This window comes from Ailuropoda melanoleuca, chromosome 5, assembly GCF_002007445.2.
Source record: "Ailuropoda melanoleuca isolate Jingjing chromosome 5, ASM200744v2, whole genome shotgun sequence".
Classification (NCBI taxonomy): domain Eukaryota; kingdom Metazoa; phylum Chordata; class Mammalia; order Carnivora; family Ursidae; genus Ailuropoda; species Ailuropoda melanoleuca.
The window spans coordinates 69914385-69939831 of NC_048222.1; the positions used below are offsets into that span (position 1 = coordinate 69914385).

Sequence of the window (25447 nt, forward strand, 5' to 3'; positions counted from 1 at the left end):
CCTAACCAAAGAGGTCAAAGACGTGTACTCTGAAAACTATAAAACACTGATGAAAGAAATTGAAGAGGACGCAAAGAAATGGAAAGACAGTCCATGCTCATGGATTGGAAGAACAAATATTGTTAAAATGTCTATACTATCCAAAGCAATCTACACATTTAATGTAATCCCTATCAAAATACCAACAGCATTTTTCACAGAAATAGAACAATCCTAAAATTTGTATGGAACCACAAAAGACCCCATAGACAAAGCAATCTTGAAAAAGAAAGCAAAACAAAACAAAACAAAACTGGAGGCATCACAATTTCAGACTTCAAGTTATATTACAAAGCTGTAGTAATCAAAACAGCATGGTACTGGCACAAAAATAGACACATAAATCAAGGGAACAGAATAGAAAGCTGAGAAATAAACCCACAATTATATGGCCAATTAATCTTCAACAAAGGAGGCAAAAATATGCAATGGAAAAAGGATAGTCTCAATCAGTCAATTACTCAACAATCAATGTCTGCCACAGAGCACAGCCCTCAAGGAGGAAGGGAGGAACATGGGGACTCAGAAATAAAGCTACTCTGCCATCTCTCTCATTTCCCCTACAACCCCGATGTTGAAAGAGAACCCATTTTAACTGTCTCATATTGTGTGTTTTCATTTTATAAAATGGCCCTAAATATTTTCATACATCATAATAATATGACATTTGTACAAAACTTTCATACGACAAGCTGTGTGGACTGATGAATCACTGAACTCTACCTCTGAAACTGATAGTACACTATAGGTTAATTAATTGAATTTAAATAAATAAATAAATAAATAAATAAATAACTAGAAGTTGTGTGGCTTGAATTTCTATTTGAGCCCTACAATCACTCTGTGAAGCAGACGTGACAGATATCACTGTCATAACACACACAACGAGGCTAAAGGAGACCAGAAAGTTTAAGGTGACCTGCCCCTGATCACACAACTAGTGAGCAGTATAAATGAGACTCAAACCCAGGTTTCTGGACTCTCAGTTTGGTGCTTTTTCTACTACCCCACTATAGCTGACAGTCATTTTTTAAATGAAGAAGACTAAAGAAAAAAAAAAAAAACATGCCATAGCAACATTTATAGTTGGATAGAACTTTAAATGCAATGTGGTACTATACCGAGAAAAGCAAGTGGGCTCAAAGCCATGCCTTGGTAAAGGTCTCTCATTTAAATAAGAGTTTTAGAAGATTTCTATGTTTGATTAAATATTCAGGATCCTACATGGGACTATAACTTATAGGCAATGGTTCTGTAAGGCATGTCTGCTTCCTCTTTGCTTCTGCCTGTTCTTATGGAGGGAGACCATATTGGTGTTAGATATTCACAAACTCACGTTTACCATGGGGATCAAAGAAGGCCCTACTCATCTCAATCAAGTGTCAGTTCATAAAATCTGCCACAAAGGTTAGTCATTTTGAGATGTTTTTTGCACAATACCAGTAACTCTAAATACAGTGATCCTTCTTTTCTTTTTAAAAAAATATTTTTATTTATTTATTTATTTATTTATTTATTTATTTAAGAAAGAGAGAGAAAGAGAGAGAAAGCATGAGCACAAGCTGGGGTAGGCAGAGGGAGAAGCAGACTCCCCACTGAGCAGGGAGCCTGATGTAGGGCTCCATCCCAGGACCCTGGTATTGTGACCTGAGCCGAAGGCAGATGCTTAACCGAATGAGCTACCCAGGCGTCCCTAACTCCAGTGATCTTTCAACAAGGATCTCCCAAGAAAGGGATAGAGTAGCTCAGCAAATGCATTCCAACCCAGTTCATGTGTGTTTCCGCACAGACAGCTGGGATCACCACTATCTGGCAGGCTCCTTTTCCTTAGTTCATCAATGATGAGGCAGGAAGTTAACAGTTTGGGGACAGTTAAAATCCATAAAAATTAAAGACAGAGGAGTGCTAATAAAATAGGTGGATTCATACTTGGTTGAGAAGGAAGAGGAAGAAGAAGGAGAACAGGAGGAGTAGGTAGATATCGGCTGACATCTTAATCAGTTCTTCATCAGTGCTAGGCTCTAGGCTAAGTGCTTCCTATGCCTCAGTCATTGATTCTCATTGTCTTATGAGATGGACTCTAGTAATTTTCCCATTTTACCCATGAGAACCATATAAGCTCAGAGAGGTTAAGCAGCTTGCCCAAAGTCACAAAGCTATCAAGTCGCAGAACTGATATTTGAATTCAAGTCTGTCTTAAAAGTCTGCACGTCGAAGCTACGAAACACTGCATTTCCTAACACTTTAGGGAGAGATCGTGAATCCGCTATGGGAGACCCTCAAGAGAGCTCTAACATCTCTATGTAAGGATTATTTATCTTCTCTTCAGAAAAATACAGTTAACAGATTGTGGCTACTAAGCAAGTACATCATGGTCTGGGTGCCCCTTAGCCAGAATTTAAATTACCCATCTGGCAGCAAAGAAAAAGAAGATCTAATTCTTGCAAAATTCCCGGTATGAATTCCTCTTTGTCCTGAAAAAACACTAGTGCTCATGGCTTAATATTTCTGTTAGGACCTAAAGATTTGTCCCACAAATGCCCCAGAGGAGATAAGAAAGGTTAAATTGGACATTAGCAGTAAATTTGCCTCAAGTTAAGTAAGAATTATGTTTGAATGTAAGTTTCGACCTCAGGAGATGTAATAAAAAGTGTCAACCCTGTCCACTCCCCACCCCCCACTCTGACTCTGAGGCAGTCGTCTTTGTGCTCAGGAGCTAGGCTGTGGGTATGGACCCTTGGAATCCTGTTTGCTCAAACATTTAAACCAATCCCACCTTGGACAGAAGGCTGGAAGCTGTACAGAGAATATCTTTTTTTTTTTAAAGATTTTATTTATTTATTCGACAGAGATAGAGACAGCCAGCGAGAGAGGGAACACAAGCAGGGGGAGTGGGAGAGGAAGAAGGGCTCATAGCAGAAGAGCCTGATGTGGGGCTCGATCCCATAACGCCGGGATCACGCCCTGAGCCGAAGGCAGATACTTAACCGCTGTGCCACCCACGTGCCCCTGTACAGAGAATATCTAAACAACATCTAACTAGTCTCCATCTTCTGACATCTGAATTTAAAAGAAAGTCTCAGCCACAGAGGGTAATTATTTTATCCCTAATTTCAGCAGCTTTTAAGACACAGACCCTTTATACCATTGTGGCTGCAGACCCCGAACAAAGGAAACAGTACCATCTTGGACTCAAAACACATCTTCCTTTAATAAACTGAGCAGCTCTGAGAATTCCCCATGTGATTGCCACTTACAATTTCACTACTTTATGCAATAATATCATGTCCACAATTCCTACAGCATGATATGTCACACAGAAGATGTCTAACAGTTCTTTCATACCATTTACATATGACTTTAAAAGCATTTTCAGATGATTCCACAAGCTCATTCTCAACAATTAATTGATCTCAACTAAAAGGCAAAAACATAAAAAAGGCTATTACTGCATCAGAAATAAAAAATCCCAGCTATCCATATGGCAGGCTTGGAAAGAATAAAGGTGGAGGTAAGTATGTGCATTTATGAAACCGATGGAAAAGCCAAATTTTTTAGTTACAGATGGTTGCCCTGGATAACTTGTTATAGCAGCCTCATGTTACTTCTAGAACTCTCTTATGTTCCCAGGATTCAAAACATAAAAAAATTCCTTTGAAAAACATAACACAATTTTATAAAAACACTTCAGAATCTGAGATCGCTAAAACTGCTAGGTAGACAGAAGAAAAATATGCATAATAAAAAACTGATTATGAATTTGGAGGCAAATGGCTGTTGTTTTGATTCCTAAAGTAAAGAATGGTAGGTCTCTCCCTCTTAAAAGCACACAAGAGCACCTCTGGGAACTGAAGGACTCTGAGCACAGTTCTGATATCAAGAAAATTTTACATTGCCTGTGGCAAGCTTCAAAGGTAGTTTGAAATAAAAGCAAATAAATACTAAGTACAGCAAATGGATGTGTGATGAAAGAATGCAGAATGAAAAGGAAACTAAGGTCTAGGTTTCCATAACTTTTTACAGCCTTTTATGAAAAGTTGGAATTGGCACAAATTTCTGTCTCACAAATAGCAAAGTAAATCTGTGAATCAGATGAGGCCACTAGGGAACACACTATCAAGTACACTTGTCATCAGATTAAGTAACAATGTTCCCTAAAGTGAACTTGTACTGCATGATGTATCAACCTTCCATTCGGGAGGAATCTGAGTGATTAAGACAGCAGGATTCCCCAAGGAAATCCTTTTTTTTTTTTTTTTTTTTTTTCAGAGAGGGAGGTGGAGGAAGGGGCAGAGGGAGAAGGAAAGAGAGAATCTTAAGGAGGCTCCACACCCAGTGCGGACCCCAACACAGGGCTTGATCTCACGAACCTGAGATCATGACCTGAGCCGAAATTGAGAGTTGAATGCTTAACTGACTGAGCCACCCAGGTGCCCTACCAAGAAAATCCTTCCTTCTTAAAGGGCCTGACATCATCAGAAGAAACACCATTTGGTTGTGTTGGGGACCTGTTTGAGCCAAAAAATCTACAACATTCAAATCATTCTTCTAAGAAGAATGTTTTGAAATATGAAATATTTGAGTAAATAACATTTTATAACATAATTTCAAGGCACGCAAATTTAATTCAACCAATGGCTCCTGGAATTTAATTATTCATGGAGGAAAAATGATCCATGGGGTTTTTAAAATCTTGATGTTGGGAGACGGGATACAAGATTTCCCCACTCCTCTTCAATCTCAATTGCTTTGCAAGAACCCAAGAACTACTAATATACCCATAACCACAGCTAGTTACTCTTCAATCCTAAAATGTTTCAGTAAAAGGTACACAAGAATACTGAGTTCACAAATGGAATTAGAAATGTGGTCATTCATACAACCGTGTGTTAATATCACTAGCTGCCATCATGATGCATAGTGCGTAAAACAATCATTCAGGGGCACCTGGGGGGCTTAGTCAATTAAGCGTCTGCCTTTAGCTCAGGTCATGATCCCAGGGTCTTGGGATCCAGCCCTGCGTTGGGCTCCCTGCTGGGTGGGACTCTGTTTGTTTTTCTCCCTTTGCCCCTCGCCCAACTCATGCTTTCTCACTCTCTCCCAAATAAACAAATAAAATCTTTTTAAAAACACACACAATGATTCAAATGGGAGACCTGCATTCTACATCTAAGATAGAGATTTTATAGTTATTAGTGGAAATCTGACACCATTACAAAGAGGTACAAAGAGGTGGAACATGTAGATTTATGACTAAATTATCAACCCTCATGCTAACTCAAGGTTCTATGATGAACTTGATGCCAGGGCCACTGGTAATCTGAATGACCTGGAAGAGGGATGACCAGACAAGGAAAGGTACAACCCATGATGCAGGAGTGTTACGCGGGTCTGCATGCAGTGATGAACCACAGCCAGTTGTACAACTAAGTGCAACTTGTCACCAAAAGATGACACAAAAAAGGGAACAAGGAGGGGTGACTGACTCTGCTTATGTGGTTTGACACTGAGTTAGAAATGCTACAACTGGGGCGCCTGGGTGGCACAGCGGTTAAGCATCTGCCTTCAGCTCAGGGCGTGATCCCGGCGTTCTGGGATCGAGCCCCACATCAGGCTCTTCTGCAATGAGCCTGCTTCTTCCTTCTTCCTCTCCCACTCTCGCTGGCTGACTCTATCTCTGTCGAATAAAGAAATAAAATCTAAAAAAAAAAAAAAAGAAATGCTACAACTGTTAACTCATTTAACTCTAGGAGTTTTTTTTTTAAAGATTTTATTTATTTATTTGACAGAGATTGAGACAGCCAGCGAGAGAGGAACACAAGCAGGGGGAGTAGGAGAGGAAGAAGCAGGCTCATAGCAGAGGAGCCTGATATGGGGCTCGATCCCATAACGCTGGGATCACGCCCTGAGCTGAAGGCAGACGCTTAATGACTGCGCCATCCAGGCGCCGCAGGAGTTATGTTCTGTCTCACATGGTGATCTTCATTTTATAATAATGATGTCATAAATGAAGTTCACGAGAAGGAAATGGTGCAGTTGGGCTTCAACACAAGATCAGTCTAATCCCAAAGTCAATATAGCACATTTAATTCCACAACACCCAGAATTTGGTCTACTGACACTTAAGAGATCAGACAAGTGTCTCTAGGCCAACAGTAGCTACTAGATTCTTGGGAGCACAGGATCAAATGAGCAAATGTCAAGTAGTTTTTCATGTTCCCAACTCCCATATTGTGTGAATGTTACTAATGACAGGACTGACAGTAGGACTGATTTTCCCATATTTGAACTTACAGAATAGTTGGGCAATCGGAAATATTCCACATGACACACTTCGGGGTTTCCAAAAGCAAAGTTATGATTCGATTGCATCATGATTTGTTTCGAAAGCTGAGTGCTGACCCATGGGGCTAAATGGGGAGCCTGTGACACCGTGGAGAACTTTCAGATGGGGAGAATTATTTCTACTCTATGTTTGTTTTAATTAATAAAACTAGATTCCTCTCAGAGGAAGGAATTATTCTTAAAAAGCTAGGATCTCAATCACAGGTAATTCCTGCAGAAGTTCTAGAGAGGGGAACTGACATTCTGGAAGAAAACACTCTCTGTCTCTGAAGTGTCTGGCCATCTATTTTCTCCTTCCATTACCTCTCTTTTATAAGAAATTCAGGAAGGCAGGAAGCTCCTAATTTTCCATATCCCTTCCCCTTCCTTTTGCTTTTAAACAAAGAAGTGAGTCTTCAAAAGCTTAGCTTGGACCACTTTTCAACAGTACTGGCTATATATCTGCTGGCCTGGGAACCAAAAACCAAAAGCTAGTTATAGCCCCGGTGGGGTGCAAATTTAGTACACATCAAAGCAGAGAAACCTTGAAAATACCTACCCCACCTTCCCCCGCTCCAGACACTTGGCACTACCCTCTCATGGAGCCAAAAGCATTAAGAAAGTGTCATCCATACATCATCTGACTCAAATGAGAGGTTCAGTCCTGGTTAGAATATTTATTCATTATTGTCAAAGTCGAGCTGAGGCTACAATGCCATGAAATTCCACAATGCCTTCTGCTTTCTGAAGGAATCTCACACACATAATCTTATCTAAAGAGGCAATTTATCTGAAGATTGTAGAAGATCAGCATCTGAGACCCAGTGGACTTTGCTGAGGGAGGTTTGAGAGAAATACCTGGTTGGAGTGATACCAAAACAAATGGCACATTTTCCATTTAAAAAACATTCCATTTAGGAGTGCCTGGGTGGCTCAGTCGATTAAGCCTCCGACTCTTGATTTCAGCTGGGTCATGATCTTAGGGCCATGAGATCAAGCCCCTTGTCAGGCTCCACCCTGGGTGTGGAGCCTGCTTAAGATTTTCTGGCTCCCTCTCCCTCTCCCTCTCAGTCTCTCTCTCCCCCCCCAAATAAATAAATAAATCTTCAAAAAAAAAACCCATTCCATTTAAAAATCCAGCTGTATGTCAGCCATTTTTCTCTGCACTACTCTAGATGGATCGTTTGTCTTTGGCATCTCCAGCAGGCTTCTTTGTGCTTCCCTTCCTCTTACTTGTAATGCATTCTCTTTCTTGTCCTTCAAAAAATTCACTTTCAAAATATGACTGGCTATAAGTCATTGAGCTTTTGACTACAGATGTTAGTCATCCCAGGAGTATTTTCACTTCCAGGGTTACCCTGTTGAAGAGAATGATAAGCTGTGGAGTCAATTTAGGATATGCCAGCTTCACCTAAGTAGAAGTATCAGTAAGGTCAGAGGTTTTCTAGCACTGACAAAATCCTAATGCTTCTGCCTGCAGCTAACACATGACTCACGACTACCGAGTATTTCTAAGCAGTCTATGTCTTTAAACAGTTCAGGTAATTTTTATTGCTTAGTGAGCACTCACCATATACCAGGCACTCTCCTTAAGGCTTTACCTGTTTCAACACATTCATTTTCACGTGCACACACACACACACACACACACACACACACACACAAGTCTGTGACGTAGATACTACAATCATCCCCATCTGACCATAAGGAAACTGAGGTACAGAGAGGGTAGGTAACTTGCCTGGAGTTCTGCGATGAGTAAGTGGCCAAGCTAGAATCTGAACTCAGATGGTTTGCCCCCAGAGCCCTGACTCTGAAAATCCCCTACAGGACTGACCAAGGACACTGAGTCTCATTCAGAAGACAGGCCCACACATTTACTAATTCCTCTTCTTTAAGTCAAAGAATATGGAGCACTCACCCCCTGGTGTAACTGGTCCGGGTCTGGTCAGTCTTCATGGGAGATGGTTTCCCCCCCAGGCAGTGCAGACCAAGGAAAACACAATGAATGCAGAGTGAGAAGGCTTGGACTCAAGTCCAGCTCTGCCAATCACTAACAGTGATCTTTTGCAAGCCACTCAACCCCTTTGTACCTCTGTGTCCTCATTCATAAGACAGTTTTTGATTCTCCCTATTTACAATGCAATTCCACAATCCCTCCTGCAGAGAAAAGGAGCCCACTCTCCGAATTCCTTTTCTAGGTAGACAGCAAATTCAGAGTACATGTGGGATCAGAACCCAGACTCCTGAAGCCAAAAGACACCGTGGGACAGAAAGGGGTGGAAGCAGGCAAAGAAAATGTCGTAAGAAACTCATAAGTAGGGAGACAAAACTAAACTTTCATTAGTAATACAAGAACTAGAAGGAAAGCAACTGAAGTGTTGAAAACAAGTAACACCGAATGTAAAATTAGCATGGGTGAAAAAGAAATGCATTAATCAGGGCTTATTATTTCCACCTCTATTGTAAAAGAAAATTCATTATTAGCTTGAGACCCAGGACACAGTGATCTCTCCACCCTGGCATTTCTAAAGCCTTCTCTCCCTTTGATCCAAACCCTTTATTTGGAACTTAACTTTGGTAGTGTAATCACTCCTTCCTGGCCCATGCTCAAAGGCAAAAATCTTCAACTCAAGGCCTTTCCCAGGCTCTTACCAGTCTAAACCAGCCTATCATGTCTCCACATCCTGCTCCGGGTCTCAAATCTATTTATCCTTGTCTGTCAGAATATTTGACTCTGTCCTAATTGGACCCATGATCTGTTTTCAGATGTGCTTGGGCTCCATGCCTCACAGTCTTGAGGGCCAGAGGGTCTCTCCCTCCTACCTCTTAGCACAGCTTTAGGAACTATACTGCCTAGGTTCAAATCCCAGTTCTTCCACTTAGCATGGTAACCTGAGATGGCTGCGTACCCTCTATGTGCCTCAATTTCTCGTGCCATAGCTACAGGCAGTAATGATACCTGATAGACCTGTACATAGTACATATATACATTGGGGCTCTTATCAGTAATTAGTATTATGTGTTTCAGATCCATATTATCCAGGAATAGTATCCCAGTGCACCCTGTTTCCTATCACCAATTAACCTTCTGTGATGTATTTTTTTCCTGCTTGATCAAGAGCTCCCTACGGAGAGGGCTTCTCATCATCACCATCTTTATATTCCCTACAGTACGTGTCTTAAAGATGGAAGATGTTCAGTAAATAGTGCACCGAAGTACCATTATCTGAAGATGTAAATCGGCTGTGTCTCTGCCTGAAAATTTAAGCACATTATTATTTGTAGCTGGCAGTAATGTTTAACAATGGCTTGAGTTTACTTTCTAGCAAACACACAATTAAAGTAGACAAAAAGTCTTTATCAGGAACAAAACTGGCTTTCTATCACTAAACATGTAACAAGGAGAGAAAAATATGAAAAATACAAAAAAATTAGGGAGTAAACGGCCAGATGAATAGTAAAATTTCCATTAAAGATCAGATGAAAGTGATAGTAGGGAATGTGACAAGTGAAGAAAAGAAATGTTGTTAAATATTCCAAGATAGTAAACAAGGGGGAGAATGGATTTATGAAACTTTGAAAAATGAAAGATGTAGCTCCAAGATTCTACCATCAGCCAAACATATATATAATTTGTTGTTCCCTTTGCCTGAACTACCTCCAGAATCTTGGCGACTTTAGTCTCTGGTCACCTTCAGGTGTCTGCTCAAATGATGCCTCACGAAAAGTCTTCCTTGGTGACTCAATATGAAAGAGTGCTCATGGCCAGCCCTTACCCTGAACTTGTCACCTGCCACATTAAATACATATATATCTATTGGTTTCTGGGTCTCTCCCCAAACACTGTAGCACGTAACCACCATGAAAGGAGTTTGTTCCAGGCTGTGTCCTGTGCTTGAGAAATTAACTAGAAAACGATGGGTGTTCCATAAAAGTCTGCCAATGTGTAATCAATTTATTGATATATTAGTAAATATGCATGTATAGTGTTTAGAGTTGTGCCTGGCAAAGAGTGAGCCGAGTTAGCTATTTCTAGGAGGAGGAGTGGTATTCCTCCCTCAATTCTTTTCTGGGGGCTGGATAAAGCGGGAAGAATTAGATAAGGGGATAGTTCTGAAATCTAAGAGTGACGATTTTACTTTATCGGCGGGGGGCCACTGAGAGCTACTAAAGTGCCCTGTAGTCCAGCAGGGTCCAAAAGCAAGCTTTCGTGGGACCGGGAGGCTAACGGCATGGAAGGGAAAGCAAGGCTGGGACCAGCATGCGGGGGATAAAGAGACTACATAGGAGTCCAGGCTCAGGGTGTGTTTGACAGTGAGCAGAAGTACAAGGGACGACAATGACTTAATCTACCTTCTTACCTAGATCAAACTTCGCTGGGGCAGGCTCCAGGCTTTGGGATGTCAAAAACATGATGCCACCAGGCCTGTGTAGAAAAAATAATCCAGGCTTACCCAAAGCAATTGCACATTAGGGTGTGTGTATGTATGTGTGTTCCTGTGTTGTCTGTATATTTTGGGAAACCAATTCTAAGGGGCTTCCAGAGAAAGGAAATCATGATGTTAATCCTCTTACTTCCAAGGCGAGTTGAAGGACGAGAAGATCCTGCATCTCTCCTAAGACAACTCTGACCTCTCCCCTTGAATGACTGCGGAGAACAGGATGACTGATTGTGGGGCTAGCCCATGCCTGAGGAGTTTCCAGGATGCAGGCCTTTCAGTGCTAGCTAAACCCAGTGCTGGTTAGCCACCCTACTACGGCGGCGCCCTCCAAACTGGTCTGTGTTCGTTCACCTGCTGCTCACACAGCAACCAGAGCAGTCCCTTCAAAACAAAAATCTGACCTGATCACCTTCGCAGCCGGTCACACGGTCAAAACCGCTCAGTGGCTCTCTTGTTCTTAAAACAGGTTTTAGCCCCTCACCTGGCCTAAAAGGCCCTGTGGGATCGGGGCTCCGCTTCTTCCAGCTTCTTTTCAAACTCTCGCCACAGTGACCTGTCAGAGGCTCCATGCCTGCTGCCCCCTCTGCCCAGACGTGACTCCCCCCTCCTTCACGTGGCTCCCTCGCACTGTAGCTCCATCACCGTCCTTTTTCAGAGGGGTCTTTCTGGACTTCCCTTTTCTGAGCCTCCCCAGGGTTCGAGGCCACCACCGCCGATGCCCGCCCTGTCCTCTCAGTGGTGGTCTGCCCACGCTGAGAGCTACACCCTACAAATGCCTGTGACTTTCTGTCCGCTGGCTTTGGCCCGTCCAGGGGACACCCGCCTCTACACGTAGGCTGGTACTGGAAGAGAGGGGAGCAGTGGACGGGAGCCAGATCAGGCAGGGTTTGGGGCCATGACTTAGAGTCCAAATGTGATTTGGGGAAGCAGGGGAGAGACATGATCTGATTACATTTGTCAAAGGTCAATCGGGCTGCTATGTGGAAACTAGACTATGAAAGGGCAGGCATGGAAGCAGAGAGAGACGGGGACCAGATGGGAGGTGAGGGCAGTAGGAAGGAATCATGGTGGAAGTGGCTGTTTGTTAGCACAACAGTTAGAGCCTTCAAGTGTCAGGTCGGCTCCAGAACAGGAGCTCCCCTGAGAAGGCCCTCTGAAGCCTGCTTCATTCAATGTGGTTCTTGGGAGAGGACTGAAAATCTACTTTGTGAGTGTCTGTGTGTAAAGTAGGGATAAACATAGAGTACATAATAGAAAGATAGGCAGTTTATCTGTGGCACTAACATGTCATGACAGGGAGCCAATGAGGGAAAAGCCTAAAGGAGAGGGGCAGTGAGAAAAAGGTTGAGGAACACTGTTCTAGAATATCAGACAGTCTGCAGGCTCCTTCTTCAGACCATCAGGTGCTCTTAAGCTGGCCTGGGATGGCCCCTGGCCTCCTGGACCAATAGTCCTCAAGCTGCCCTGTCACCTTACATTTCCTTGGAGCCGTACAGACACTGACTAATTTGCCTTCTCAGTGGGAAGATGGTCTAGTAAGATATGATGGTCTATTTGCAAGTTGGCCTTTCTAAACACAGCTACTCCTGTTTGGACACTCCAGAGACGAGCAAGCAAAGGAAGGAAGGTTCGGGAGTTAATTAGGGTAATACAAATATGGTGGTCTAGGGAAGATCTTCGGTCCTATGATTCATGTTTCTCTTTCTGCCAAGACTCCGTCTACCTCTCATTTGATGAACGCCTATGCTTCTAGCAGAGCCCAAAACAAGTGTCCTGAAAACCCAGGGGACAAAACGAGTCCTTCCTTTGAGCATTCAGAGCACCTTGCAAAAATAAGAGTAATGTCTACTCTTTCTTGAGCACTTGCAGCAGCCATTATGTTATGCATCCTACCTGAGTTACTTCCCTTAATCCTCCCTCTGTTAGTCCCATTTTATAGATAGGACACTGAGGCTCAGAGAAAAGAAGGAGTTCACTCGATGTCAGCTAGCAAAAAAAAAAAAAAAAAATCGTAGAGTGGAGATGCCATGCCCAGCAGCCCTTTAGCCTCCAGACTGTACGGACACTATTGTATTACTCACTCATGTACTATAAGCAGTAGTTCACGGGCCTCTTTCCTCCGTTACTTCCAACATAAATCTATGACCCAGGCCACGGGTCATGAAAAAAGAATGAACTTTACTGTGAAATCCTGTTGTATAACTTTGCGATATTATTTACTGAGACTCAGTTTCCTCAACTATAAACCAGAGACAATAAATGTCTACCTAATAGGTTTGTTGTCGAGATAAAATGAGATGTCACTTTTAATGCACTTCCACAGTGTCCGGCACATAAAGGCCCCTTAATTAAAGAAGTATTGACTGAGGGCCTGTGAAATACAAGACCTTAGGATGGACACAGGGGATAAGGAAATAATAAAACAGCTCTCATGGAGCCAGCACACTAGGAATTTAATACATTTCGGTTTGCCCTCACTTCTTGCAGGCTGGGATTCTAGGTTATTTAACACCAAGTTTTTAGTGTTCAGCCATGTCTAGCACCAAATAGGCACTCAAAGGTTTTTTAGTGATGAATGATAGTGGTTGACACAGTTTTAGACCCTAAGTATTGGAGATCATGAATGACTGTCAAGTTAGTGGGTTATCGTTTATCAAAATAACTGAAAGTAAAGCACAAGGATACCATGCCCAGAGCTATACGCATTCAATTAAGCATATGGCTTCCACTAAAGGACTCTCAAAATATGTTTACGTAGCAGAAAGGGACACTCTAATCTGAACAATGTAAAAATAATAAAACATCTAATAATACTCAGGACGTGGGAAGAGGAAATGGGGAGGAAGTTTCAAAGCTGTTAATCTTTCAAAAAAAGGAAGTCAATTGATACTGTCTCAAGAAGAAAGTTCATAAAAACAGCAATATAATTAATGACAGTGACTCCAGCTTTTTAATACTTTTCATGACACTTTAGCCAGTGAGAGATATTTTTAAAGAAATAATCTATCTTGAAATTAGGTACATTTATTTGAAGTTTGACTATTCTTTAGTTTCAATTCAGTTTTTTAAATTGCCTAAAAATTTTAAAGAATTATTTTTGTTGTAAATAGCATCTCTCTTTATTTTTATAGAAGTATTTTTACCTAAATATCCATCCAGATAGACAGATACATAGGTATAGATAGACGTCTGAAATTATGTTATCTAAGGTTAACAATGGGAACTGTAGTATTTGAGATGGTTTATTAAAAATTCTTATCTTTGTAATTTTTTGCCTTATTTGAATTCTTGACAATCAACATATGTGATTTTTTTTAAAGATTATTTATTTATTTATTTGAGAGACAGAGAGAGAGAGCACAGAGGGAGAGGGAGAAGCAGACTCACTGCTGAGCAGGGAGCTGGATGTGGGACTCGATCCCAGGACCCCAGGATCATGACCTGAGCCAAAGGCAGACACTAAACCAACTGAGCCACCCAGGCGCCCCAACATTTGTGATTTTTTAGAAGTGTGTCCCCCAAAAGTAGAGGGAATATGGTATACAAAATATGATGGGAATATGGTGGGAATATTGCTATTTCCTTCTTTGTACCTTTTTGTATTTTTCATATTTCCAAAAATGATTTTTAAAATGGCTTTACCTCAGACTCTACATTCATGGTTATGTTTCTTTCCTTTTATGTTAGACTCCAAAATACATAGAAAATATGTTTTCTACTTATGTTGCTGATGGTTTCTTTAAAATGACTTGAGAACCCAATTTGCAAAGCAGAAAAGACTGCATTCTTTTGAATGCTCTTAATAAAAGTAATAACAAACAGAGAACAAATGAATGGTTACACATATGCTTGCATTTTTAAGGTTTTTACAAGAAGAGTGAGAGAATATGAAAGAGATTATGAAAATTGTCATGTTGGACTATGTCTGATGGAGCCTTTAAGGCCAGGATTTCAAACTAAGTGGTTTTCCTTGTCCATTCTTGTTTAAGACATGATTATTGAATGTCAACATCTGCTTGCTGCAATAAATGACAAACTAGAATAATCCAGTTCTTACCCTCTAATTAAGAATAATAATCTAAAATACACAAATGGTTACGTAGTTATAAAAGGGATGAGCTGATGCGAGATGTCTTGGGGAGTGGAGGATAAAACATCTGAGCTTCCTGGTTAGGTCTCACAGGAGGTAACATGGTAACATCTTTTTCCTTTATAAAGGTTTGGGGAAAGAGCGGAATTCCAATTTCCTCCATAAAGTAACTCAAGAAATCTATTTAGTTTCACGTAGCCTCGAAATTTAGACAGAATTCAGCATTCCCTGGGTTTTGCATGCTTATGTTAACATTACAGAAAGTTTTTTTCAATTCAGTGAACCACCTGGACGTGAAACGCTTAATCACTAACAATTAAGAGAATGGAAAATAAATCTTTGTTCCTCTTTGTGAAAATGTCTTCTCTCAGTGATAAGTTATAGCCTATGGGTGTGGGTTTTTTTTTTCATATAAAGGAAGAAAAATGTTATAATATTTGTGAACTGCTTCAACTCCTATTACATTCTGTCATGATGTGGGTTGGCATTTTTTTAGTCTAGGAGCGGACAAAATTCATAGGGAAAATGATGGGATTTTAGATTTAAAGAAAACTTTGAAATTATCCTTTCCATCTCATTTGTGGATTTTCTCTTTCACTAGAACCTTTGTGAATGACCATGCAGTCTCAACTCGAGCTCTTAAACGGCAAACTGCTCTCTAGCCCACAAGGAAACCTCATGGCCTTCAGAAAACTCTAAATGTAAAAAAAATAAAAATAAAGATTCCCTTAATCCCAGCCAAAATCCATTTCCACTGACACCTTCCCATTGGTGCTTGTCCTTACTTGCAAAGCTTATAAACCCCGCTCCCCTCCTGTCCAAGGGTCCTTTGAACACCTGAGACATCTTCTCATCCTAAGCCCCCCAGTCTCTTCAGCAAATCCTCAGATGGAAGCACTTCCATTCTCAAAAACCCTGCACATCACCTGACTGTTCATTAGTGTGTCAACATCTTACTCCAAAGCAGTGCCTGCAGTTAAAAAAATAGTTCCTCAAAAAAATGCCAAAAGTTTTTCCAGGATCGCAAAGATAATTGTTGCAATGGTTGCTTTAAGTCCTTAGATGAACACCTCCTAAATGGCTAGATTCTATCTTACTATCTCTTTGCCTATCTTGAGTGTCAGTTTCCTCTCCACCATGTTTTTCTGCCTTTGCAATTTTGAAGACCATTCTTGAATTACTTTTGGTTGCAAGCAACTGAAACTGACTTGGGCTACCTTAACAAAAATAGAGGCATCTCCAATTTCATGAAATTCATGGATTTCTGATTTCATGAAATCAGAGTAAGGGTAGAAAAGCCAAGAGCAGGAGGCAGAACCTTCCAAGGGCCTCTGGGACAGGGTGCAAAGGCCATCACCCTGGAGTACTTCCCTAACTGCGACTTAACTCCACTGACTCTTAGTCACTGCCATCCTTCAGTCCTAAACTCTCATTTCCGGGGAAGGGAATTCAACTGGCCCAGCTTGGGTCAGATTTCTATTCCCGGTTTAAGTAACCCTGACAGAGACATGGTCTTATGTACATGAAACCCATACTCACATATTGGGGTTATTTGTAGAGAAGGGAAAATGGATGTGAACAAGACAGATATCCAAAATCACTGTCCCTCTAAAAAGGAAAGTAATGTTCAAAGATAATTAATGTTTCTTATTTCTCCTTGTGTTTTCGCCTTTTGCTTAGTCCCCAATAAGGCAGATATCAGAATTAGTGTTCATTGCATCAGGAGAGGTCAAATGCAAGGGGAAAAAGAGAAATAGCCTGAGATTATTTCTGGATTTTGTTTTCCAGAATCCCAAACACTTAGAAGAATATAGTGAATTTCTTGAAGGAGGTAATAAAAAGGAATGAAATGTATGGACATGAAGAGCCTTGAAGCAACATGGAGAATTATCTCCCTCTTGGTGGAAAAGGAGGGAGGGAGGCTTATGAACCCAGGAGGAGGGAGGAGCAGGCCTTGCTTTCTGGCATTATCCCCAGGGAGGCCACAACCCCCCACTGCCCCCAGAGCTGTGTGTGGGACATCTAGGCAGAAGGAACCATAGGAAATGTCACCAAAAGTTTTTTGTGGTCCGAGGATGACCTGGACACCTGCGGCTGAGAGAGTTACATCAGCAGAAATACAGCACTACAGTGTAACCCGTGGGATCAGATGCCTCAATGACCAGAGGGTCCTCTCTGCCAGTGCTGCTGCACTGTGCCAGCACCCCAGAGCCTGATACAACTCTGGGGGAAGCTGTGACCCTAAGCAGGACTGAGTAAGTCTGAATAAGCCTTCTACTTTTCCAGAAGGAAGAGGCTTGAAACAAAATGAATATGATTTGAACAATAGTTAAGAGAGGAGATACTTCTTATATACCTGTGTTCATAGATGGAGATTCTCACCTGCTACTCTTGCAGAGAAAAGATAGGAGCAAAATAAGAATGAAGGAGATCTGCTTCCTCTCTCTCTGTGAACCTGACCTCATCTTTTTCAAGTAGCAGCCTCATATACTGCTTATAATATTAAAAGCCTCTTTTATAACAATTGGCTTAATTTTTTTCTGATCCTCTTATTAATGACCTTGGTTTTCCTGATGTGATTCCCCTGGACCCACACCATACATCCCTGTAAGTGTAGTCTTAGGCTATATGCTGCCTTTCCCCTCTCCTGTGTATTTTGTCCTTGTTGGATGTGGTTTGAGCACAAGATCACTATGCAACTACTTTGGAGCCTTCAGCCACTTTCCCTCTCGCTGTGTCATTTGCCCAATTTGTGATTATAATATCAAAATTATGTTTATCTGTTTATAATTATTTATTTGAGTAAGAACACTTCACATGAACTCTACCCTCTTAACAAATTAAGTGTGCAATACAGTGCTATTGTTGTTCTTCTTACAAATTCTGCTTTAGTTAAGGTCTTAAATCTAGCTAATAGTGAGCAATGTGGCAGCTGTTGATAGGTTTTAACCAAAAATGGAAAAAAAAAATTAAAAAGGCCCAAAAACCTGAGTTTGAGAGTGGTGTCCTATCCTTCCATTTTTGTGGCTGGCAGGGCTCTTACTTCCTGAAGAGAGGTTGAATGATGTCATAAACAAAGCCCAGGGAGTCGGGTGACCTGGATCTATTCTTGGCTGTGCCACTGACCATGAGTGACCTTGGGCAAGTCACTTTTTTATCTCCCCATCTCAGTTCTCTCCACTGTACACCTAAAAAAAAATATCTTGTCACCTACCTAGAGAATAACTTGGGTACCAGAACTATAGAGTAAGAAATAAAGGTAATGCTTGAGAAAACAGTAAGGTTTTTGTTTTGTTTTGTTTTGAATCTGCCACAGTTTCTCTTATGACACTAGGGTATCAGGGAGTTCCAACTCTTCAAATAGTCACGGCAATTAGAATTGATCTATGTTTTCAGAGCTTAAAAGGAATCAGGACAGCTTAAAACAAATCAGAAAGTGACTCTAACACAAGGACAATACCCCCTTATTACGTGTGGTATGTTCTATTCATATTTGTGTCAATGGGGATTAGGTGGATCGGAAGGAAGGCAGTTGGGCTCCTGTAGATAGAAGGCAGAGACAGAGATAAAAGGAGATGAGGACATTGGTAAATGGGGACAAGACAGATGCCAATTCTGTAGATGAATTCCATTTTCTGCAGACCTGTGGGCTTTTAAAAAATTATTTGCAAAGCTTTCCAAATATGAGCTAGGCCTAGAAAATTTTCTAAAGTGGCTGTCTTTATCTAAAAAGAGAAAGAGTAATCATGTTAATGCCTAAAAAAAGCAACTCTTGCTTTTCACTAAATCCATACCCAGAATACAGCACTATATTTATGGTTTATACTGCTTTGAAAGTTTAACAAATTTCAGAGCCAGGAGTGTTCTCTGTGGCTTACTAGGGCAGGCAGAAGGTAGAGTGCAAACCCAACAGGTGGAACAAATACTATCCAGATTCCATTTAGAGCCATACCTTTAAGCAAGCATGTTAACCTCTCTGAGCCCTGAACTGCTCATCTATACGAAAGATAAACTACCACTTACCCACTGCACAGATTAGGTAACCAAAGGAGGGAGCATACATCTCCTGCATTAAGCACAGGACAGGAAATATACTTTCTGCCTGTTCTTTGGATGCTTGCTCTTCAAATGGACTCTGAGGACATTTTTCTCTAAGTAGAACATGGACTCCTTGGCATCACAGTGAGAAATAGGCTTTATTAGTACTTGCAGGGCTAAGACCCCAGGGATGTGCTTTCAATCAGTGAGCAGATCAAAGCAGCAGTGCACCCTTAGAAAGGGCGAGGAAGACTGTAGTCACTGCCTCCTGGGGACTGAACACATTTAACATAACAATATTTGCCCAGTGTAATCTCACACAGGAGAAAGATCATTAAGTGCTGTGACAACAACTGTCATTCCAAAATACTTTCCCCATCCTAGCTCAGCCATCTTTACAACATCAAAGAGCAGAAAAGCAGCTCTGTAATACTAGAAGAAACCAAGACACTGGAAAGAGCACCTGGGGCTCAGGAGACAGCACAGGGACCATCTATGAGTTGCTCGGAAGGGTCTGCTCTCAGCCACAGATGATACGATTCTTCCAGTGAATTTCCTTGGAACTTCATTGTGCAAATGTCAAGGTCTGGGAAGCTTTATGGTTTCCCAAATCACCACGGTGAGTGCATCACCAGAGGGAGTGTCTCTTCATAAGTGGACAAGGTCCCCCCTGCCCTCTGAAACATCTATATTTTTCCTTCCATGTCTCATAGGGGAAATCACTGCAGAAAGCCTCTGTGCCTGCCTGAGTGCGGCCATCTGGGCAAAAACGGGGCAAGCACACCTGGGAAAAGCAAGCCACACACGGCTGTGTTGGGTAGCTTACTAAACACTGGTCCTCGGGTCGTCTCCCGGTCTCCGCTGATTCTTTCATAGAGATATGCTCCGGAGCACCCCTCCTGGCATGTTAGCACCAGCGCCCTCACGGTAGCCACACAGTGGTGCTTCCTGCCCTCCCCTTTAGCCTTATCTACCCGCCCCCCTCCACCTTCCGGCTGGTTCTGGTGCCTGTCTGTGAATGCCCAGATCCTGATGACCAACACAAATATGAAAGTCTTGCCCATCCAACCTTTGTTGTTGCATAAGGACACTCAGAATGTTCACCGCAACACCAAATGCCAACACCAGGGACATTCAAACTGCAATCCACGAAATTCATCAGACTGCCCCTGCCTGTCCTAACGCCGCCATCTAAGGATGCTGTAAGCCCAACATTTAGCAATCTTATCAACCAATTGTTCTCTGGACTCAAAAACTGGGTGTAGAGTTTGTTCTAACCATTAGAAATGGGTTTTGTCTCCATAGAAATGCTCCCTACTAAATGGCTGGAGGCTTACACTATATAGAGACCATAGAGATTGCTGAGCTAGGTGTCTTACTCCCACCTATACCACTGTCTCCTGAAATAACTGTTTAACCCGACTGGCCGATTCCCAGGACCAAGACACTGATTTAATAAGATGGGGCAATGCATTAAAATTGGTCCTTTTCTGCTTTCTCATCCTTGTTCCTTTTCTCTCTCTCTTTCTCTCCCCACCTTCCCCTTTGTAGATCTCTTACAACCTGAATCTCTCTAGAGCTATATACCAACTTGGCTTTTGATAAATGAAACTTCTTTGGAAAAAAATGAAGTTCCAAAGGGCAGAATGAGGGATATCAGAATATGTTACCCTCCTATGCCTCTTTGGCATATATACTAGTATGAGCTAATGGCTATTGAGATCCAGGAAGATGCAGTAAAAGCTATAAAAAGAAAAGTGCACAAGCTTTCTTTTTGTAAATGAAATGTACATTACAAAGGAAATTTCCACTTGTAAAAAGTGTCTCCTTCTCCCATGCCAGGAAGAGGAGCATTCTTAGTAACTCTTATTACTGGCAAAGGCACAGACTTAAATCTGCATAACACACCTTACTGAGCAACTCTTGTTTAACCATACTTTTCTTGGCACCTTCCCATAACTTGCCTCCCTCACCCAGAAGCCCCAAACTCCCTTCCTTTGGCCTACGATGGTGTTTAAGCCCATGTTCTCACCACCCCTTGGAGCTGCTCACATCTGGGTACTCCCATGTGTAAGCATGATGTACATGCTAATAAACTGTTTTTTTCTTGTTAAAAAAGGAAGTACTGCCTACCTCCAAAATATCCCCCACGATAGCCTGTGAGTCAGAAGACCAAGGTAAAAAAGTGTTTAATTTGAAACATGTTGGTCTTTACTAAGGATCTATGACACTGCAGAAAGGAGAAATAGGTATAACCCTAATAAGATGGAACACAATACAGGTCAGTTTTGCTTAAGGTAAGGAAACAGATGAACTGGCTTTTAAAAAACAAAAACAAGAACAGGATCAAAACTTACCCAGTAGGCTCCTTCCTGCAGAGGTGAATTACAGAGGTCATTTGAAGGTAAGGGTAAGGTGAGGTAAGGCCCAAAGGGAAGACCAACCCCCCGCCCCCCGCCAGCCCTGTACTTATACTATGGCATCATATCTTCAAAGCCTAAAGAAATATAGAAATGCACATTATCCAGGGGCATGTTTTACATGTAGCCAGAGAGTGTGAGAAACCTAAGTGGGACGGAACGGCCCATTTCCTAGAGCTTTGCGTTTATATGTTGACAAGGTAAGGAGGTTCGTAGCCTTCTTTCCGTCTTCCCACTTTGGTAATTATTATGTTACAGGGCATACAGATGACTGCTTTGTCAGCACTTCCGCTCAGATGCTAAACACGGGGATGTTCCGATTCCCTCACAAGGCCAGCCTGTTGGTGCAAGCTCATATTTACTCCATGAGGATACAATTCCCATGGTTTAGCATCTCTACAAAATCAAGCAAATCAGATTAATGGCTGTAACTCTATCAACACACAGGCTGGGACCTGCTGAGAATAAAGCTGATTTTTAACACAGAGACTATGAGCCTCTGAAAATCACGGCTCCTGTTAAAGTCCCAACAAGAGAGTATGAGTGACCCCCAAACGTGATTTACCAAGACTGGGATCACTGTATATTATTAAGTAGCTCTGGTGAATTTTCACAATTATACAAGTGAAGTTTTAATTAAAGAAACCATTAAAGGCAAAATCATCTAAAATACACTAATGCCTAGGATCACATGCTCTGAGTCCAAAGCTTTAACATAAAACTGGACTTTAAGCCATTGTATGTGAAGAAGGAGAGAAGGATTTCTGAGTCCTCATCATCACGTCAAGCTCCAGGCTGCTCTCCTTCCTTTTCCTTTGGGGACAACTCCACCAATTTTATGGGGAGAGAGGGAAGAAGACTAGAATATGAGATCCACTCCCAGACAATAATAGGACTCACAGAACCCCATTTCCTTCGCCAACACATTCATTCTAGGCAGGGTTAAGCCTGGGACCAAGTACTGATCAATCACAGTTCTTCCCCAGGCTTCACTGTGGAGCTAGAGGAGACAGGAGCTACACTTGGCTTACAGAGCTAGACAGACGTGAATCGAGAGCCTACGAAGACTGAGAGGACAAGGTCTGTGACAGGAAATAATAAGGTTAGGAAAGAGAAAGAGCAGATGTAAAAGACAGAACAGAAAGGGCAAGAGACAGAGAGACAGAAATCAAACTGGCAAACAGGAAAAGCTTCTCAATCTCAGGACTAGCTTCCTCAGGAAGACATCACACTGTGGTCATGGCTCGGTTATGGTAGTCAAAAAACTCATTTTTGCTTATGACTGTTTCTGCTGGGTTTCCATCCCATACAACAAAAAGGATACTAACTGATACAATTGACAGTGTCCTCTAAATTTCAAAGTATCCCCAAAGAGATGATAAGCCTGTTCACCTCTCTTTCTAAATGAGAAAATTGAATCACATCAATAATGCTTGCTGTTTTCGACACTGGCAAAGAGAAAAATATTATTCTTAGAAAAGAAAAATATTGTAAAACACAAGTTCTTCCATGCTGGCAAGTTAGGTTTTCTTCAATTCCGAGGGATATTTGAAGAAAAGCAGTTTTGCTTCTCCTGGGCAGAAGCCAGTGCATTCACTAGTGATTCTGGAAAAAGCACAATGTACCAACTCAGAGCACTGAACAGCCAAGGAGAGCGGAGCAGCCTAGGACAGGCCGAGAGGCCCAGAAACCTTCTCTAAAGCTGCATTTTTAATGCATCTGAAAAGAGCTTGCTAAGCATTTGCGCAGCCGGGTTGGAGAAATGTCTATCAAACACGAGTGGCTTCAATCAGTGCTACCCCTCCAAGAGAGAGTACTATGAGGAACCTGAAGACTGCCATTCCGCATGAGCATGAGTTTTAAGACCTAAGAGGGAAGCAGAAAGACAATGGGAGGGCAGAATGCACATTTAGGGAGAGAACACTAGCCTTCATTATCTTTGTTAGCAAGTATTATCAAGAACAATTGCCATTCATTCCCTACTTACTATGTACCAGGAACTACTAAGCCTTTAACTATATTCTTTCTTTAATCCTTTCAACTTCCCCTAGGAGGCAGGTAATATCATCCCCACTTTATAAATAAAGGGCAAGAGAGTAAATGACTTGCCAAAATCACTCAGCTTGTAGGTGGTTCATCCAGGATTTGAATTCTTGTGTCAGGTTTATGGGTTTAACCATTATGATATACTATCTCCCAACTTTTATCCATTGTATCCCTCCAGTGAGGCCACTGCTCCTTCGTCCCTGTAGTGTATCGAAAGGCACTGTATTCATTGGTCCTACTACTGGGCTATAACCACCATTGAGAAAAAGGAGACTAATGGTTAGATATGTCTGACCAAGACCCGAAACCTCTAGACACTTTTAAAGCAGTATCTTCCACAATGACGGTTAATCTGGTAAGCAGCTCTCAGCTGCACTGTTTTCCCCTCCTGAAAAAAGGTTAATAAATGTGAAATTCAAGTGATCTTGTAGGAAGCCCTAGGAACACCTAACAATGGCTGCTGAATCCCAGTCCTGTGCCTAATAAGATACTACCCGCTACAGACAACACAACATAATAGCTCTCCCAGGGACTTCGAGCCCCCAAGGCGGCAGGGCCCAAGATGCGTATGCAAACGTGGATCGTGCCTTAGAACAGCTGCAGCCACTGTGGAAGAAAGTCAGACGCGACGCTACTTCACCTGGTCCTCTGAAAGGCTTGGGTCTGGACCTTCCCCTCTCCGTGGCTGAAGCACCCATACTGCACAGGCCTGGATCACAGGTTGTGGACTCTGCATTCAGCTCATCAGAGTGTGTGACTGACTGCCAATGTCAAACGCTCCCTAGTCAGCCAACAGCAGTGTGAATGATTAAAGGAAATGGTTTCTGTGGCAATCTCAACTGCAAATAGGGATAAGGAAACTCTCCCCTTTTACACCCCACTCCCAGCTCCTTGGCTGCGAGTTAAACAAGGTTTTGACTCCTCCGGCCTTGGGGAGCAAGGGCACCGCTTGTTATTTGGGGAAGTCAGCACTTACATGCCTGAACAGAGTCTGCCTTTGCAGAACTTGAAGAGCTCTGATGGAGGAAGAGAAATGGTGATGGTGATGGTCGTGGCGAAGATGTCGATGAAAGAAGAAAACGGTGGTGGTGAATGTCACCTACAAATATAAGCACAAGGCAGCAACAGATATCCTTCTAGTCATTGCCAAGCACCATCATGAAGCAGCTTCCGTTCCCAAAACAACCCCACTAAGGTATTCCCCCTGTGAACTAAACACGTCCAGCTTCAAAAGGAAGCGCTGCATCCCTCCCTTCCCCGCCCGCCCTTCCACCCTTCCTGTGCCAAGCTGGGAAGGAAACTGCACTGGCAGGTCACGGGAGCTGGGACCTGAGAGTTAACGACAGTTCTGTAGTGAGGAGCGTTAGGGTGACCCGGGAAGCCCCATTAGCGCACTTCGGAACCGCTTGGTTGGGGAGCTTGAGGAACGGACGCCGAAGGGGAAGAAGGTAAGGTAACGGGGCAAAACAGATTCGGTGCCTCCTTCCGAGAGCCCTGAGGCCCCGAGAGGCGGAGCAGGCAGCCTGTGGTCGGGAGGGAGAAGAGGCGGAGCAGACGCCGGCAGGACAGACAAGGCTCGCTTTACCTGACCAAGTGCAGCAGCCAGCCGTAGCGGCTGCAACGAGGATGCTGCGTTGGAGTCCAGAGCCGGAGCCCAAAGCCGCCGCAGCGCCGGCCTTCGCCGAGGCCCCACCTCTTCCCCGCCCCCTGCCCCGCCCCTGCCCCGAGACCCCGCCTCCCTAGCACGCGCCGGACCGGCAGCCTGTTTGGGGGAGGTGAGCCGTGGACTGATCGGCAGGGATGACGACCAATGGAAACGTGCAGCGGCGCCCGGGGCGGGCAGTTGGCAAGGAGGAGCGGGAAGGGACGGTGCCCAATCAGCAGCCGACCCGCTGAGCCTGGCTAGGGCGCGGTGAGGTGATTGGGCAGCTCAAGCCCGCGCGGCTGGGTTGCAGGCTGTGTTGGTTAGGCTAGGTCAAAGGTGGGAAGCCAGGGCGACAGCCAATCCCCGGCTCCGTGCCCCCAGCTCGCTGGCTCCCGGGCCC

General features: G+C 42.8%; 1 protein-coding gene across 8 annotated transcripts in view; it reads right to left on the minus strand.

The window, feature by feature from the left end:
• FMN1 (formin 1) overlaps positions 1-25114 on the minus strand; it is a 412618-nt gene extending 387504 nt beyond the window's left edge. The window contains exons 1-4 of one of the 8 annotated variants that reach the window (XM_034661209.1): positions 24988-25110; positions 24379-24501; positions 10728-10792; positions 8285-8316 (exon numbers count right to left, since the gene is read on the minus strand). The gene's annotated coding sequence lies outside the window, so the exon portion shown is untranslated. Of the gene's footprint in view, positions 1-8284; positions 8317-10727; positions 10793-24042; positions 24326-24378; positions 24502-24987 lie in introns of those variants that run through there. The other 7 variants (XM_034661207.1, XM_034661215.1, XM_034661213.1 and 4 more) reach the window with 7 other exon arrangements.
• Between the last annotated feature and the right edge of the window lie 333 nt (positions 25115-25447).